The sequence below is a fragment of the Pteronotus mesoamericanus genome, unplaced genomic scaffold (genome assembly GCF_021234165.1).
Source record: "Pteronotus mesoamericanus isolate MK-2021 breed Mesoamerican mustached bat unplaced genomic scaffold, CSHL_Meso_final contig_94, whole genome shotgun sequence".
In the NCBI taxonomy this organism is placed as follows: domain Eukaryota; kingdom Metazoa; phylum Chordata; class Mammalia; order Chiroptera; family Mormoopidae; genus Pteronotus; species Pteronotus mesoamericanus.
The window spans coordinates 41648147-41664796 of NW_026555285.1; the positions used below are offsets into that span (position 1 = coordinate 41648147).

Genomic DNA, 16650 nt, shown 5'->3' on the forward strand with positions numbered 1-16650 from the left:
TCAGAATCATCAGTGTGCTGTATTTTATAAATAAGTTTTAAACAAAACTTTTATCATATGAAACTCTATGGTGGATTGACAATGAGCATTCTTTTCTCAAGTAAATTGGTTTAATATCATAAACAGTCCTGTGACTATCTTAATAAATATCAATTATTACTAAAAAAAGTGTAGATTCTTTTGTAAATAAAAAAACCCCCTAAGATTCCTTTTTTAACTTATGGTGACAGAAGAAGAAACTGATTTTAAATTCCTTTAAAACTGATTCATTAATATTTATCTCTGCCAACTTCAAAGTGATTTATAAGCTGTTTATCAAGCTTTGATAACCAGTTCACACATCAATGAATTTAACAAATTCAAAATAAAGTGCTATAAAGGCAGCAAGTAATGACTTTCTCACATTCCAAAACAATCTCTGAGATCAGTATTTCCAAGTCTAGTCTCAGTAAATACATATTTCCACTTTAAGAAATCCATAGAGGTATGTGATATATCATATTTCTGTTGGATGAATTTCAACTGGAAAAAATGTTCTCAATTTCCTGAGAAAATCTAAAGCATTTTCTATTTAAACCATTAGAGAAACACATGCCTGATGATATCTGAATCCTTCATCTTTTTGGAAATTTGCCCTTTGCAAATGTGGATCATGGGAGGGCAGGGGAGAGAAGAAGTCCCATTTGGCCCTTTGATAACCTCTCCTGAGCCTGAAATGATTGGCAGTGGTGAGGGCCAATAAAGACCTACGTACTTCACGTGGTATGTCTAATTTTTTAGGAACCTGTTAGATAACAAGCTTGCATAATTTTTGAATAAATATTTTGTAAGACTTTTAAAACGTTACATGATTAATTTGTGATTTTATCTTCCTGAGAAGTATTGTGGTATGAATTACTTGAGAATAATTACTGACAACCATAATTCCTTATGTATACCTAATTTCCTAAGTGAGGGAAATTTATTAAATGTCTTATGGTCTGAAGGCCTATAATGGGCACCTGGACAAAGACCTCCCAGAAGAGTGGGCCATCGAGTTTGTGGACAGCTATCATTGACAAGTTCATCTTTACAATGAATGAGTATCTGTATCCTGAACTGCCATGTATGGTACTCAAGAATGTAATGCTTTGAATATAGGAAATAAGTCTTAGCCATTTTGGACTTCAGGTATTTGAAAGCTATTATTCTGCCTTTTGGCCTGATATCTTCTGTCTAGGCAATTCACTCCTATTTTATTCAATTCTTCGATATGTGCTTTCTTTGTAAGATCGCTGCTTGAACCATGCAGCTCTGTCTTGTTCTTCTGGAGGATGTGCTGAGTCAGGGTGGAGTCAGCCCGATTGGAGGGGTCACGGGGCGCGAGAGCTCCGGGACGCCAGGCGCGGGTCTTTCATTCCCTCGCCATTGCAGCCAGATGTTCCTCCTCCCGCAATCCGGAGGCCAGAGAGTTCCCGGGAGTGGTTTCAGGCTGCTGGGAAATTCACATTTTTAAAAAATAAGGAATGGGAGGATACTTTTCAGAAACTATAAGTTGTTTCTTAATCAATTTTTGTATCATGTATGCATTTGCTTTAAGTTATTGAGGTTTCTCTGACCTAACAGATCTCTTATCCCAATGATATGAGCTTTTGTGTTCTGTAAATAAGAAAGTGTTAATAATACCTAGTGGTTCTAATTGATTTTTCTGAGATAATTTTTCTTGAATTTTATCAATATGTAGCTGTTTCTGTGCATTGCTGATATGGTTTGGAAAGATTCTCCTCTACCTTAAATGGGGGCAAATTCTCTTTAAATTGGATAAAAACTTGTTTCTTTTTCTTGATGAAGTTCAGCCAGGACTTGATCTTTCTTTTGGAGTTTTTGCCCCTCCCTTTTTACCTGAGTGTGTTCGGAATGCAACAAAGTTTTCTTGACTGGAGATTTTTCAAATGATCTTTAAGTGTATGAAAAATTCTAGCTTCTGCAGTTAGGTTTCGTATATTTGCTTTCCAAAAAATACTTATTATTTTTTTTTCCATTACCATTTAGACCCCTACTACCCCCTCCCCACAGCATTCACCACACTATTGTCCACGTCCACGAGCAGTTGTTGTTTTTTCAAGAATTCATCTACTGGTATTAAACTTGGTTACAAAAATCAGCAGCCCTTCAGATTGACCAATTAAGAATTTCCTATTTTCTGGTGCCATCAATATATCTCATTCCTCAGTTCCACAGTCCACATTGTCTTCCCCCGGAATAGCAGCCCAGTGGCTCCTCGGTAGCAGGTGTTCACACACAGGCTCCATCTGATTACTGTTAAGAACTCACCTCCAGGCAGGTTTTCTGACTTTTTTCTCTCTTTAGTAAATTTGCCCACACTTCCTTCCCTTTTTGAGATTCCTATGAAAGCAGCTTTACACCTCTCTGAAAACTGGACCTTTCCTTCAAAGCCTCTGTCTGTGCCGCCTGAAGCTGTTCTGTTTTTCTGAAGGTTTTTGAAGGCTATTTTGGTTGCCGCGACTTGATACTGAGTTTGTTGGAGGTGTCTTCTAACGAGTTAACCTCGCTTGCCATGTCAGCCGATCAGGTGAACTTTAATATATTTAGAATTTTCTTCTTTTCATACTTTCTATAAGCCCAAGTAAAGAATTGTAGCTTTCCAGCTCTTTATTCATGATCTTCACGTTTACTGTGTCTTATGGTAGCTTCTCAAGTTTGGCATCAGTATAGTTGATTTCAGGTCTCCAATTTCTCTTGGAAAGTGGCAAAACTTCTCAACAATTTGTTGTTTTTCTCCTGGAGGGACAGATACTCCAGTGGCCAGTTCTTTGTCTTCCCTCGAGTAGTAACAAAGCCTTTAAACGCAAAAAGATAGTGCCCCCACTCTGACTATAAAAACCAGCATCTCTCACAGTATCCCCGGGGGAGCTAGACCCGGGCGGGGCTCCCGTGGCACAGCCCCCACCTCCTGGGCATGGAGCCTCCGGGATCAGCATCACTCCGAGTATCACGGCATCAGTAGACCCTCTGTGGACCCCAAGGCCACTGATGACTCGTCTCAGGTCGCCATGACCCTGTAGCCATGACAGAGCACATAGTTCTACGTTAAGAATTCTATCCAGAACCTCCAGACTTACGTGTCTGGAAATCAGGGCAGACCTCAGTGCAGGCAGGAGAGGTGACTGGAAAAACAGTGCCTCCCAGCTGTCGCCCCTTCTCGACCCACAAAGTCAGTTGTCGTCAGAGGCCCCGGGGAAGGAGGAGGCCCCGTAGGCAGGAGGGGATGGCCAGGTGCTCTGGGCTTTTCCCAGCTGCTCCGAGAACTAAGCAGGGAAATGTCTTTCCACATCTGGAATTGTTATTTGGGAAGTTTTACTATGGACAATTGGAGGCCCCCAATCCTGGCCACCGAGCCTCTTTTTTCTTCAATACACTTTTCGTTTTGTGGCCGTGGAGTCCTAATCCAGCCCACAGAGATCAGAGGAGACTGACCCAGAGTGTCCCCTTGGCCGATGTCTGGCTGACCTTGAACATGCGGGGAAGGGTGAGAGACAGCGTGACAGGCCCTGGGAAGGGCTCCTACCCACTTCCCTAGTTTCACATTTGACAGCGAAGGAAGAAATGATAGGCATTTTCAAACCCTTCACAACTCAAGACTGTCAGTCTAACCACACGACCCGCTCTGTTCCCCTTTTCCTCTCTGGCCATGCCCGCAGGGCCTGCACGGATCAGAGGGGCTGGTGGCTGACATCTAGCTCTTCAGCAGCTACCTCTTGAGACAGGCAGAACCTCCCTCTTTTAACAACTGAGGCTTGCTCACTTCTTCTTCCATTTTCAGCCACTGTCTGTGTTCATTCGGAGACTAGAATAAGCAGAGTGAAGTCCTGCTGCAATTGTTGCAAAATTCCTCAAGGGAAATGTAGGTAGCGATAGAAATAGAAACCGAGGAAAGGCGCAGGGTGGGATGGGAGAGGGTCCATATTAAGATACGCACTAACCTCTTCAGTGACCTTTGTGCTGTTTCGCTCTGTACGATATGGATAGTCTGATTGGAAGAAGATGCCGCCTCGTTCTCTCTGCCAACAGTAGATGTTCGCTGCTGGGTATCAGTTAGGCAAGGAGCCGTGCATTTCAAGGTGACCTTCAGGGTTTTTTAAAAAATGGTATTATATTTTTCAATTACAGTTTATGTTCAATATTATTTTTATTCATTTCAGGTGTACAGGTGCCCACCTGGCACCATACATAGTTATTACGATATTATTGACTATATCCCTGTGCTGGACTCTGCATCCCGGTGACTGTTTTATAAATACCAATTTGTACTTCTTAACTTTTACCTTTTTCACCCAACCCACCCAGCCCTTTCCCCTCCGGCAATGTTCAGCATGGATGGACTGAGAGGTTATTGTGCTAAATGAAATAAGTCAAGGCCACCTCCAGGTTTTGATCTGGGAAGAGGAAGCCTTTATCCTCCATATGGATAGAGAAGGACTTCCACAAAATCTTACCATATTGCCAAAAGTTATGTAGTTATAACCCTCCTCAGTAAAGTAGTAATTATAGAAAACATTATCCCCCAAATTAAAGGAAGGTAAAACATCACTCCATACTCTTTCGATGATACCTGAGTCATCTCTAAGTAGATGGGTTTTTCTTTTCTACTTATTACTGTACTTATTATAAGGGCTACATGATGCTCTGTAAAGGTAGATGTTAATTTGAAAATAACTTTTGCCCTGTTGAATTAAATTATTTTTGTCTGATGGGGAAAATGGCAAAGTTACTGTTTCATTTACCTGAAAGATCTTAATCTTATCTTCCACATCTAACATTAGAATAATAATCCAGTGTTGCTTTTTTCACTGACTATAATGCTAATCTCTCATGTTCACCTTTCAAGCAACTTTGTTGTGCTGCTTATTTCCTCACTGCATTGCACAGATTGAATAAATCTTTCACAAGTGCTCATTATACTTTAGTTTCCAAGTCATATTTATTATTTTTTGGAGAATTACACTTAGACCTAACACACTGAGGGAAAAAAAGGCACTAGGAAAAATGATTGCTTATAATGGATAGTGTTTTTTTTGTTTTTGGGGGGTTTTTTGATAGGAAGTGACAGAAACTTGAATTCATTTAAAGTCTCATAAGGAAGTGGGTGAATATTAGACCATATAACTAAAAAGTCAAATGGTACAGCTAACTTAGGGTCTGACCTAATCAGGTTCCTCATCAGTGCTATCAGGATTCTTCTCTGCTTCTTGGGAAAACTTTTATCTGTGTTGGTTTGTTTCTCAGGCAGGCTGTTGCCAAGCGGTAACAAGCTACTAAACCCTCTAGACGCATCCCCTCTTAGATTAGCAAGTAAAACTGGGACTTATTTTTTATTGTTCCCAATGGCCTATGTTCTTGCTCATGCCTCTGGTTTTGGGCCTCCGCTTCCCCCGAGGCATCTACCGACACTCTGACTGGCCACCCTTGGGCCCTGTTCCCACCCTGGAGTCCCAAGCGGGGTCAGCTGACCTAAATATGTCAACAGAGTGCCAGAGGGGCTATTCTCAGAGGATGAGCACAGGACAACAAAATCAGAAAACAAAGAAGAAAAATTAAATGAGAAATGAAGAAGTATGCTTTATAATAATAAAGGACGCAATTCATAAGGAATATCTTTTAGGAATAAGCCAGATATCATCAACATACATGTAACAATAAATTAAGAGATTAAAAATAATAATAATAATAATAAATACGTAATTGAATCCACAAGTTTCTATGCCTGAAGTGCAGTAAGACCAATCACTGAAGCACTGTGTCTGCAACAAGGAAAGACTTTATTTCAGGACATAGCCCAAGAAGCACATGGGGAGAAAGGCCAAACCTGCCTCCTCAATCCAGGGCTCAGGGCACAGTGTCAGGGGGAATGGGCATCTGGAAGCATTGATGGGACACGTTTTAAGTGGAGGACCTTGGTACTTGGCCCTTTGTAGTAAGGGCTTCAATGCTGGATTTTCCAGGGTAACAGACCTGTCCTCTCTGAGAGGGTTTTGGCGTTCAGGTTCTGGTCATGTCCCTGTCCTTTGGTTTCATGAGAAGGGTGAGGCTTTGGTTTCAGGTGCAGCTGGAGAGAACACAAAGTTCTCTCTCTTCTGTGTATGACTTGCAGTTTTGGTCTGTTGTCTCGGGAAAGCAACTCAGTATCTTGTTCGAAACTCATTAGGACCATTTTGAATTGGTTCAGCAGTTATAAATACACAAATTAAAGTTATAGAAATAGAAAACGGCCCTGGCTGGTGTGGCTCAGTGGTTTGGGTGTCGTCCCACGGAGCAAATTGTCGCCATTTGATTCCTGGTCAGGGTGCATGCCTGGGTTGCCGGTTTGGTCCCTAGTCCAACTGCATACAAGAGGCCACCAATCGACATTTCTCTGTCTCATTGATGCTTCTTTCCCTTGCCTTGCCCTCTCTAAAAATAAATAAATAAAATATAAAAAATGGAGAAATGTTAGAACTACTGTGTAATTCCAAGAGCATAACAAAATTGCTGGAAGCATTTGCTTTAGGATCACAAATAAGACACCCCTGTCAAGTATTCCACTCTCCAAGCTAAAGTTTACAGAGAGGCACTAATTAATGCAATTACACAGCACATCAATAAGAAGTGACCTAATGAAAATGGGCAGAGGGTTTAAACAGACATTCTCCAAAAAAAGGTGCACAAATAGCTAATAAACATACGAAAAGATGTTCTACTTCAGTAGTCGCTAGAAAGGATTTTCTACACAGTAGTCATGCAAATCAAAACAATAAGACAATGGGTTGCTACCTCACGCCCCATAGAATGGCTACAATATAAACAATTGACAGTAACAAGAATTGGTGAGTCTGTGGAAAAAATTTGAACACTCATACATTGTTGGAGGAATTATAAAATGGTGCAGCCATTTGGAAAAGAGTTTGGTGGTTCCACATAAAGTTAATTATAGATTTACCATATAACCCAGCAATTCCAGACGAAGGTATATACCCAAGAAAATATAATACAAAAACAAAAAGCATACATAGATATTCAGGGCAGTTTTATTCATAATAGCCAAACAGTGGAAATGGCCGAAGTGTTCATCAACTGATGGATGGATAAGTAATATTGTTTTTAGCCATGCAATGGAATATTGTTTCACAGTAGAATAGAGATGAATTACTGATACATGCTACAATGTGATTGAACCTTGCAAACATGATACTATATGGAAATAGTCATAAAAGACCACATATTATTTGATTCTGTTCATGTGAAATGTCCAGAAGAGCAAATTCACTGAGACAGAAAGTACCATAGTAGTTAGCTGGGTGCTGATGGTATAGGGGAATGTGGAAATTTCTGCTAATGCCTATAGGATTATTTTTGTAAAGGGAAGTGATACAATATTGTGAAATTACATAGTGGTGATGGTTATACATTTCTCTCAACATAGTACAGGTCACTGACCTGCATACTTCAAAAGAGTGAATTTGATGGTTCATGAGTTGTGTAACAATTAAGCTGTTATAAAAAGTTGTAATGTATAATTTTGAAAATTGACTCTACAAATGGAAACCCAGCACATTCCAGTGAATAATATCCATTTATAGCTTTGTTCTTTTTTTTTTTGGCATATGCTTCGCGAGACTTTGGGAGCTAAGAGGGACAATGTGTCTTCTCATTGTCATCCAAACGACACACTAAAAATGTTTTTAGAGATATTTTATTATCAATGCTGCAAGGTCCTTCAGAGCAATATTTGTCCCTGTATATGAAAGGTGTTGTTTTCTTCACAAATATTAACTTTTATACCTTGAAAAACTGTTTTGCTCACTCAAGATTTGTCCCAATCAGGTAAAAATGAACAGGTAGATAACCTCATTCATGTATCCAAACATCTATATACTAGACAGAGGGTGTGTACCACCTGAGTACGTAGCTCTCCTGCTGGGTTTTATCGTAGAGTGACTCACTTTTCATAACTACTTTTGCAGGTCTGCTCTATTCTCCACACAGAAGTCAGATTCATCTGCCCAAGTTATAAGATAGATTACACTTAAAATCCTTCAGTGGCTTCCCATTGACCTTAAAATCAACTCTCAAAGCCTTTATATTAATCTTTAGAGCTTTGCGCATCTGGCCTTTACCACTCACACCACTTAGAATAATTCTGTACTCTAGCCATGCTGGAGTTCTCTGGATTCTGTTAGCATGCAGCCTTCTCTCTGGACTCTTGTCAATTACATTTTTTTTTTGGAAAGTAAGCTATTTCCCAACTATGCCCGCCCCCCACCGCCCAATCTTTATCTAGCCAAGTCCATTGCTGACACTCATTTTGGTCTCATATGTTACTCACTCTGGGAAGCATTAGCATATATACAGTTACACCATACCTTTTCCTTTACAGCATTTTGAACACAGCAGTTATTTAATTATTTGTGTTTATGTTATATTGCCATTGTATGTGCCAGGTGGCAGAGACTGTCTGTTGTGTTCTTCATGGTATCCCTACAGTCTGAGCCTTGATGGACATAGGAGTTACTTGATGAATCTACAGTAAATCTGGCCACCTGCTTTGCCAGGAGTATCGAAATTGTCCCCAAACTGACTTTTCTACTCCATCTTTACCTTATTTGTGTTTTTATAGGAAAAAACCAATTCCTCAGCATGGTGTCAAAGGTCCTCTGTGCCATGATATTGTTGGATCTCACTTATTTTTCCCTTTTTCCTGACCCATCCTCCCTTGCATTCACATTCCAGATTAAAGCGCATCGCCCATTCCCCTCAGCTCCATGGGGGCTTGAATATTCTCCTATTCAATAGTCTACTGTGTGTGCCTCGCCCAGAAACCTGGGAGCTTATAAGAACACTTACTGGACCTTTTTCATGTCTTTATATCCCCAGTGCCTAACAAAGTGTCTGGCAATGTTTGTTGAACTGAAATGGCTTCCTGACTTCACAGCAGAAGTTTCTTGATTAAAGCACAGAATTAGATTTAACTTCAGGCATTGACAGTTTTTCTTTGAATCTTAAATTACTAACATTTCATGGATCCCAGGAGAGCACAGCAAGACAGTTGTGATGATCTATGATTCTTTTAATGAACACATAAAATGCTTCCATTTAAACTATTATGCAGATAAATACTCTGGCATTATTAATATGATATCTACATTTATCTTAGGCCCAGTCAAAAATCCCATATGTCAAATGAGATTATTAGAAATAAAGGCAAAACAAAAATAATAAACATTGAATGCAAATCTTGGTCCAAGTGCATATAACCTATTCTGCCCAGTTTGGGGAGTGGTCCTGTACTGCGCCTTCTGCCCTCTGATTTTCAGTGCAGGTGGGCAGACATCGGGCATTTGGGCTTCTCCGTTTTACATGCCTGCTTGGCATGAAGGCCACCGGAGCTGCCCAGGAGCTAGAGTAGGACTGGCAATGAAGATGCCCTTTGGATTCTACAGGCACATTTCTGGTTTACAGAATCTTCATGGTTCATCTAAGGGAGTTTTAACAATTGCTTTTCTGGAGTTCGCTAGTGTCCTTTTAGGTGGCTTATTCCTAATGTCACGGTTGGGACCCTTGTGATATCAGCCTTCTAGAAATTGATTTATCAGATTAAATTACCATCTTATTTGCATGTGCCCAAGACAACCTCTGAGCACCAGTCAGTTATACACAGTTTCTACTTGACACGCTTCTCTCGGAATGTTCTGAAACTTTTCAAAACCTACACATCTGGAACTGAACTCTCATCTCCTCTTCCAAAGCCAGTTACTCCTTGGTATCCTCTGGCTCAGGGCATCCACGGAGAGTCCGAGGAATCATCCCTGACACCGTCTTTACCTCTCACCAAATCTCCAGCCCTGATTTCTATTGATTTCATATCTAAAATGCATCTCAAATATACTTGGGCCTCACCTTTCAGCTGTTAACCTTGTTGGATGATTGCAGGCTGCTCCACCCACCCTTCTTCCCTACCTCATCCCGTCTGCACGGTCACTAGAATGACATTGGGAAAATGCATTTTCTCAGGATATATAATGCCCTTCAGTGAGAGGCTTGGCAAATCTCCTTTATATGACTCAAGATTCTGTATGTGTGACTTCTAAATATCTCTCAATTCTATAATCTTGCCAGAAACTACCCTCTGTCTTCTGCTATGTTGGATTTCTTTTACAGATTTGGACCCAACATTCCAACCTCTTGAGACTATTGCATTAAAATAATATTACTAGTAATATTCAAAGGCAAAGTATAAAGATGTTTATATTTGCAGCAATATTCTAACCACAACACTGGAAACATAAATATCCAATAATGGGGGAATGTGGAATAAATTAGGATACAACCACACCATGGAGTATTATACAAGCTTCACAGATAATGAATTTAAACTGTACCAACTGATGTGAAAGAATTTTTTATGTGATATTATGGGTAGAGAAAATGAAATGAATAGAAGTACATATAACATAATCATATTTTATAAAGTATTAGGTTCTCACATAGACTACCTTTATGTTTATAGATATATTTGCGTATGTAAATATGTGCGAATGTGTTTCTGTGAAAAGTACATAGAAAAGAATGCTTAGTGGTTGTTACAGTTGATTATCTGGGGAGGAAAAAATGAGAATGGCCATAACAGGGAGAATGGGAGTTAGAGAAACAAGCAAAATAATAGAAAAATCAATGGCATTTAATAGAACTTAGCATCCCATTTATGACATATTATATGTGTGTATGTGTGTCTGTATCTCTATGTACACAAATATAAATAAGAAAACATGAAACTTAGCATTGGTATGTAGCTTTTGACTTCTGGGTATATTCATGAAATAAGTAACATTTCACTGACAAAAGAAAGCTTTTCAGAGATGTATACAATATATTCTCATTTAGAAAATCCAGACAGATAAAGAATAAAATGTGTGAACGTGTGTGTCTCTGCTCATGGTTATAAAGCAGGAGAATCTTATAGAAGGTTAGGTTTTACCAATTTGCTTTCCCTTCCCTGGTAGTATTCACCATGAGGAATGAGTTGTGAATCCTTCTAGATCTTTAAAATCCATTTATAAAATCCATTTATAAAATTCATTTATAAATGAATATAACAATAAAAATATATGGTGTTTTAATTTGAATACCATACATATCTTAGTTTACTTATTTTTCAGATTATTTTTATTCATAATATGTTTTTATATTTTCCTTTTAACAATTATGTACTATTTCAAGTTATAATATGCTATGATTATATAATCATGAAAAAATGATAGATACTAATTTTTAATTTTTCATTATTAAAAAGAAATGATCCAATATCTTACTACACGCTTCCTTGTCCTTAAGTGTAGTTGTTTCTTTAGGCAAGATATACTTACATAGAATTACTGGCTCGTAGAGAGTATAAGAGGCCAACTCCTTCCCCACACTTTCGCCAGTATTTGATCCTGCCAAATGTTTTCTACTTGGGTGGATGAAAATTGTATTTTTAAATTTATAGTTAAGTTCTGAGGTTGGTCAGTTTTCATATATTTTTTTGCCATCTGAATTTTTTTTCTGTGACTTAGATATTCATCTTCTTTGTTCACTTACTTTTTCGCCACTGGGTCATTTGTCTTTTTCAACTATTCTGTGTAATCAGCATTTGTGTATTAAATATGTTGCAATCATTTTCTCAGTCCACAGTGTCTCCTTGAAGTACCTTCCTAACAATTTTCTGGCAATGCAGTTTTTTTATACATGAATGGTACATGCACTGTTCATTATAGGTGAGTAGATATGAAAATTAAGAAAGGCAGAAAAAACTGCAGTTCCTTAGCATAGGAAACAGGCAGACGCAACGTTATACTTTGAGTACTCTGTGGAATGGGGCATTATTACAATCGTCTCTGAAATAGTCATTTGATTATGTCTAGCAAACGATGTGGTTAGGAAGAAATATTAATTCATTTGCATAAATGTATATTAGCTTTGTTCGTTGGGGGGAGCTTTGACAGCTATTGGGAACAACGGAAAATACAGCCAAGCAAAACACTTCCTCTTCTCTGCTCCAAACTGCTTCAAGGAAAAACCCGACTGAGATGCGCAAACCAAATACTTGCAAGTTTGCGAAATAACCTCAAGTTGAGAGATCAAGGCTGACTTAATTTCACAGGGGATATTTTATCTTGAGCGTTGCAAGATGATAACATTTAAGCAAGCAGAAAAGAAGAAAAGCTCAAAACCTGAAAAGTACAAGGCAACTCTGGATTCTATGGGTAACAACAACACAGTGTCGCTAAAACCCATGGTGTCTTAAAGTGCAGTGCTGGGCAATTTCAGGATTCCACAGTAAATCCACATGAAATGCTTTAGTTCATACTCATTCGAAAATGAACCAAGAAGGCTTTGAGTCAGAGAAGCATCCTGGTGGGAACTGTGCTTTAGGAATGTTAATCTGGGAGAGGAACTGAGAGGATTTGAGTTGGGAGAGTTTTGGAAAGAATGTCAGCAAAGAAGCTCTTGCACGTTTTGGAGGAAGAGCTAATGAAAGCTCTTTCTGAGGTGACAGATCTCCAGCGCGGGGGCAAAGTGGGAACAGGAGAACGTGAGGCCCGGTGCAGAAGAATCGCTTTGTTTGGAACATTTGAAACTTCTAGCTGATGCCATTTCTGGAGCATCTTCAGACCTTTGCAGCTTTGAAAAAGTGGGGAAACATGGCCATCTTCATTTAGTCTTCTTTTACATTTTTACCTAATTATTACATTGAAGAATATTTACTTTTACACTGTAGGCTTCTTGTTCCCTTTGATGATGGAAATGGCCAGGTTTTGATTTTGTGTCTCTAGGGACATTGCTTGGCCTTTCAGAGTGCCCTATTCTTAACCTTGATTTCAGGTCGCTTCTCTTTCCTTCCCTGAGGTTTCACATCACCAGAATATGGAGGCTGTCCTGGCTGGGTGGTCCCTTCTCTGCATGGCAGAGCCCAAGAGTTTGTGGAATATCAGGCTGGCTAACTCAAGGGGTTTAAAACATCACTAAGCTGAATAATCACATAAGGAAAAATGTACATCCCCCTCGCCCCCAGAGACCATATTGAAAAACCTAATTGAATCAAACTTTTCTCAGTATAACCAAGTTAATATCTGCTGTTTGGAATTCTATTCCCTCTCCATTCCATCAGCCTCAGGCTAGGATTTCTCTCTCTTTCATTTTTTTCTTTTTACTAACGATTCAAGGTTTGTCTAAGATCTTCCCTGCTCTGGTTCCCAGTGATTTTTTCTTCAGGCTCCTATGCAACTTACTGCTTATAACATTCTTCTGGCACATAGCTTACACCCCACTGAGAGATTACTTAAATTATATTCAGGTTAACTTTATTTATCAATTTATTTTTATCGCTGGAAATCCTCCCTGTCTAGCTAGGTTATAAATTCCCTAAAGACAAGAAATCAGAGACTTGGCAAATGTCTTCCAGGTCTAGATTTTATTGCCGTTATCAATAAAAACTTTCCTTACATAGTTAAAAGAGAAAAAAAAATCCCTATGTATAGGGAGTTTTACAAAATTCCCACCACTGCATTGTTAAGTATGTCCATTTTTTTCCAAAGTCAAAGACGAATAGAGCTCATAAATTATTTGCTTAAAGTCAGCTTGTGCAAACCGGCGATGTGACCAGCCTCCTCCGATGCGGTAAGCCACCATAAGCATTTGGCTCCCATGTCGTTAAATACCTACGGTCTGATGGCCAGGGATGACTCTGTTATGCTTTGCTTCCCCTTTTACATCACACCCATTAGGAGTCTCAGGTTCTCGGATTATCTAGAAATGCTAGTCCAACCTGCATACGTGCATATCTCATCCTATCTCTGCTCCTGCCTTCCCCGCTCCATCATCAGTACTTGGACCACCTCTGAGATCTGCAATTCACATATCTCATGGTGGTCAGTTCCTACCTGTCCATCTCACTTATTCTCAGATTGCTAATCCCAGAATCATTTTATCTCATGGAAATGTTCAACATATTTATTCTCCATATTCTATATAAATTCCTTATTTCTTTCCTGATCAGGCTCTAGCTTCTCCAATGCATGTGAATTTAATTCTCATTAGCCATGTACAACTGCAGAAGTAAAGACAGGCCAAGTTCAGGTTCTTTGTTTAAATGGCATTCCTCCATGGTGGCACTCACACACTTTGAAAAATATCTCACTTGTTTTAGAATAGGACTCTCGTAGATCAAATGATCTGAAACATTAAACCATTAAATATGCAATCATGTCTTAATAGCTACCATCATAAAACAAAACAAAACAAAGCAAAACAAGCTTGCTAGACTCCATGCCTCTCTAGGCTCTGCCCCATAAATTTGCTCTCCTTTACTACAAAACTCTGTAAAAGATTTGTGTAACTTCAGTCTTTGCTTTCTTAATTCTTTTTATCTCTTATACTCTCACTGATCACTGTGTTGTTTGCCACACTCCTCTATCTAAACTATACTTTCACAAGTCTTATTTCTCATAAGTTTATCCTTATTTTACATGACTGTCAGTCACTTTGGATGTCATTTCCTCTTTTTCATGAAAAATACCCTCTTCATGAATGGGCCTTGAGAATATTATGCTAAGTAAAATAAGCCCAGGTATGAGTCTTAAGTGTATGATGAGTCTCCTCCATCTCTACTCATTCCATGCTATCGACAACCACATGTATGCATCTTGCCTGACCTCACCCTGGCGTTTGCAGCTCACATGACTTACAGCCCTGTACACAGCTGCTCCTGGGTGGATGATGGTCACAGAAAGCCAAGCGTTTCCGAAGAGAATTTTACCTGGCTCCCCAAATCCATTCTTCTCTATCTCCCACAAGGACACTTCTATTTACCCAGATGCTTCTACCTAAAAATACCAGAAGTCATTCTTGAATCCACTGCATCTTTCACTTGTTATAGTTAATCCATCCTCAAGAACTGCTTATTTCTCCCCGTGACTGTCAGTTATCTGTTTTTCACTGAATAACATTCTTCACAACATAAAGTAGTCTATTTAATGTTCTATTTTTAGTTTCCCCTGATAGAATGTAAGTATGTCGAGAGCCAATTCATTGCTGGATTCCCACATCTTAGAATCATGTACTTCAAATAGCAGGTGCTCAATTTATTGATGGACATTTTAATCTGTAGTTAAACAAGGACTAAAATAACACGTTTTGACTTTTAGCCTTGGGGACTTTCTAAACTAATGTGTCCCTATAACTGGAAATAAGGGAGATAAAAAGGAAGGAAAAAGGTAAAATGGTGGAAAGAGGAAGGCAGAAATGGAAGATAAGAAGGAAGGAGGGAGGGAGCGAAGGACAGAAAAAGAAAGAGGGGAAAAATTGATTACCTTGGTCAATGGGCAGTCTCTTTCTATTTCTGACTACGAGACAACTCCAAATAAATTAGTTCACGATTCTGGGGTGTTTTACTTTTCGTATTTGATCCCATTGTCACTGCAGCCTCAGTCAAGTAGTTTTACATTTAAAAAAAGTGGATGTTTATGAAGAGTTCATGTATCTAAACATTTTTCGCTTTGGCCTTCAAGTTGGATTTTTCTCTAAGAGCCCTGAACTAAATGATTTTTAATGTACTCATTATCAGTATAATTAATGATTATGAATAGGATTGAAATGCAGAAGCTCCCTCTGGTGGTTTAATTTGCTCACAGTGGGCCACATACAAGATTGTTTAATTGTCCTGCTTATCCCCGCCCACCTTTCCTCCTCCTCCTCTTTTAATTTTAATTTGAAATATAAAATGAGTTAGACTGACAACCTTTATGAAGATAGCTACAGAAATCCATATGGAAAGGCAACTTCTGGAAAATTAAGAGAGAAAACAAAGAGAAGTCAGTCTCCCAAGACCAGACATTCACTGGCTCTAGTTAAACACTTTTTTAACAGAATCAATCTGCTCTAGTTGGTGTGGTACAGAGTGCCAGCCTGCAAACCAAAGGGTCACCAGTTCAATTCTTAGTGAGGGCATATGACTGGGTTGTGGGCCAGGTCCCCAGTAGGGGGCGTGTGAGAGGTAACCACACAATGATGTTTCTCTCCTACTCTTTCTCCTTCCCTTCCCCTCTCTCTTAAAGTAAATAAAGAAAATCTTAAAAAAAAAAAAAAAAAGACTCAGTCTTATTTGGCCCTGGCCTGGTAGCTCAGTTGGTTAGAGTGTCGTCCCAATACATTAAGGTTGTAAGTTCAATCCCCGGTCTGGGCACATACAAGAATCAACCAATGAATGCTTAAATAAGTAGAAAAACAATTCAATGTTTTTCTTTCTCCCGTCCTCTCTCTGAAATCAATTTTATAAAAATAGTCTTATTATTCTTTGCTAACTAGACTAAACATATCCCTAGCCCTTGCAAAGTGGAAACAGTAGGTGTTTTCTTCTTTACTCAACTTTTACTTCATTTTATTTGCTTTTTTCCCAAGAACTGAGCACCTTGTACAAATTTAGAATTCTCCTATGGTTAACTTATATTTAAAGGCAGTACTTTATGGAACCTTAATAATTTATAACTTCCTATATTCCTTATTGCAACACAAGAATGTACTAGTGTTTTAAAAGTGCTGTTATGGTTATAACTTCTATATTTTTTTTCCATAGTTGAC

The 16650-nt window shown here is 38.9% G+C and overlaps 1 protein-coding gene across 1 annotated transcript in view; it reads left to right on the forward strand.

Annotated features, from left to right (window-relative positions):
* Positions 1-16650, forward strand: part of GPC5 (glypican 5) — a 1150586-nt gene that overhangs the window by 225400 nt on the left and 908536 nt on the right. The gene's annotated exons all lie outside the window — the stretch shown is intronic.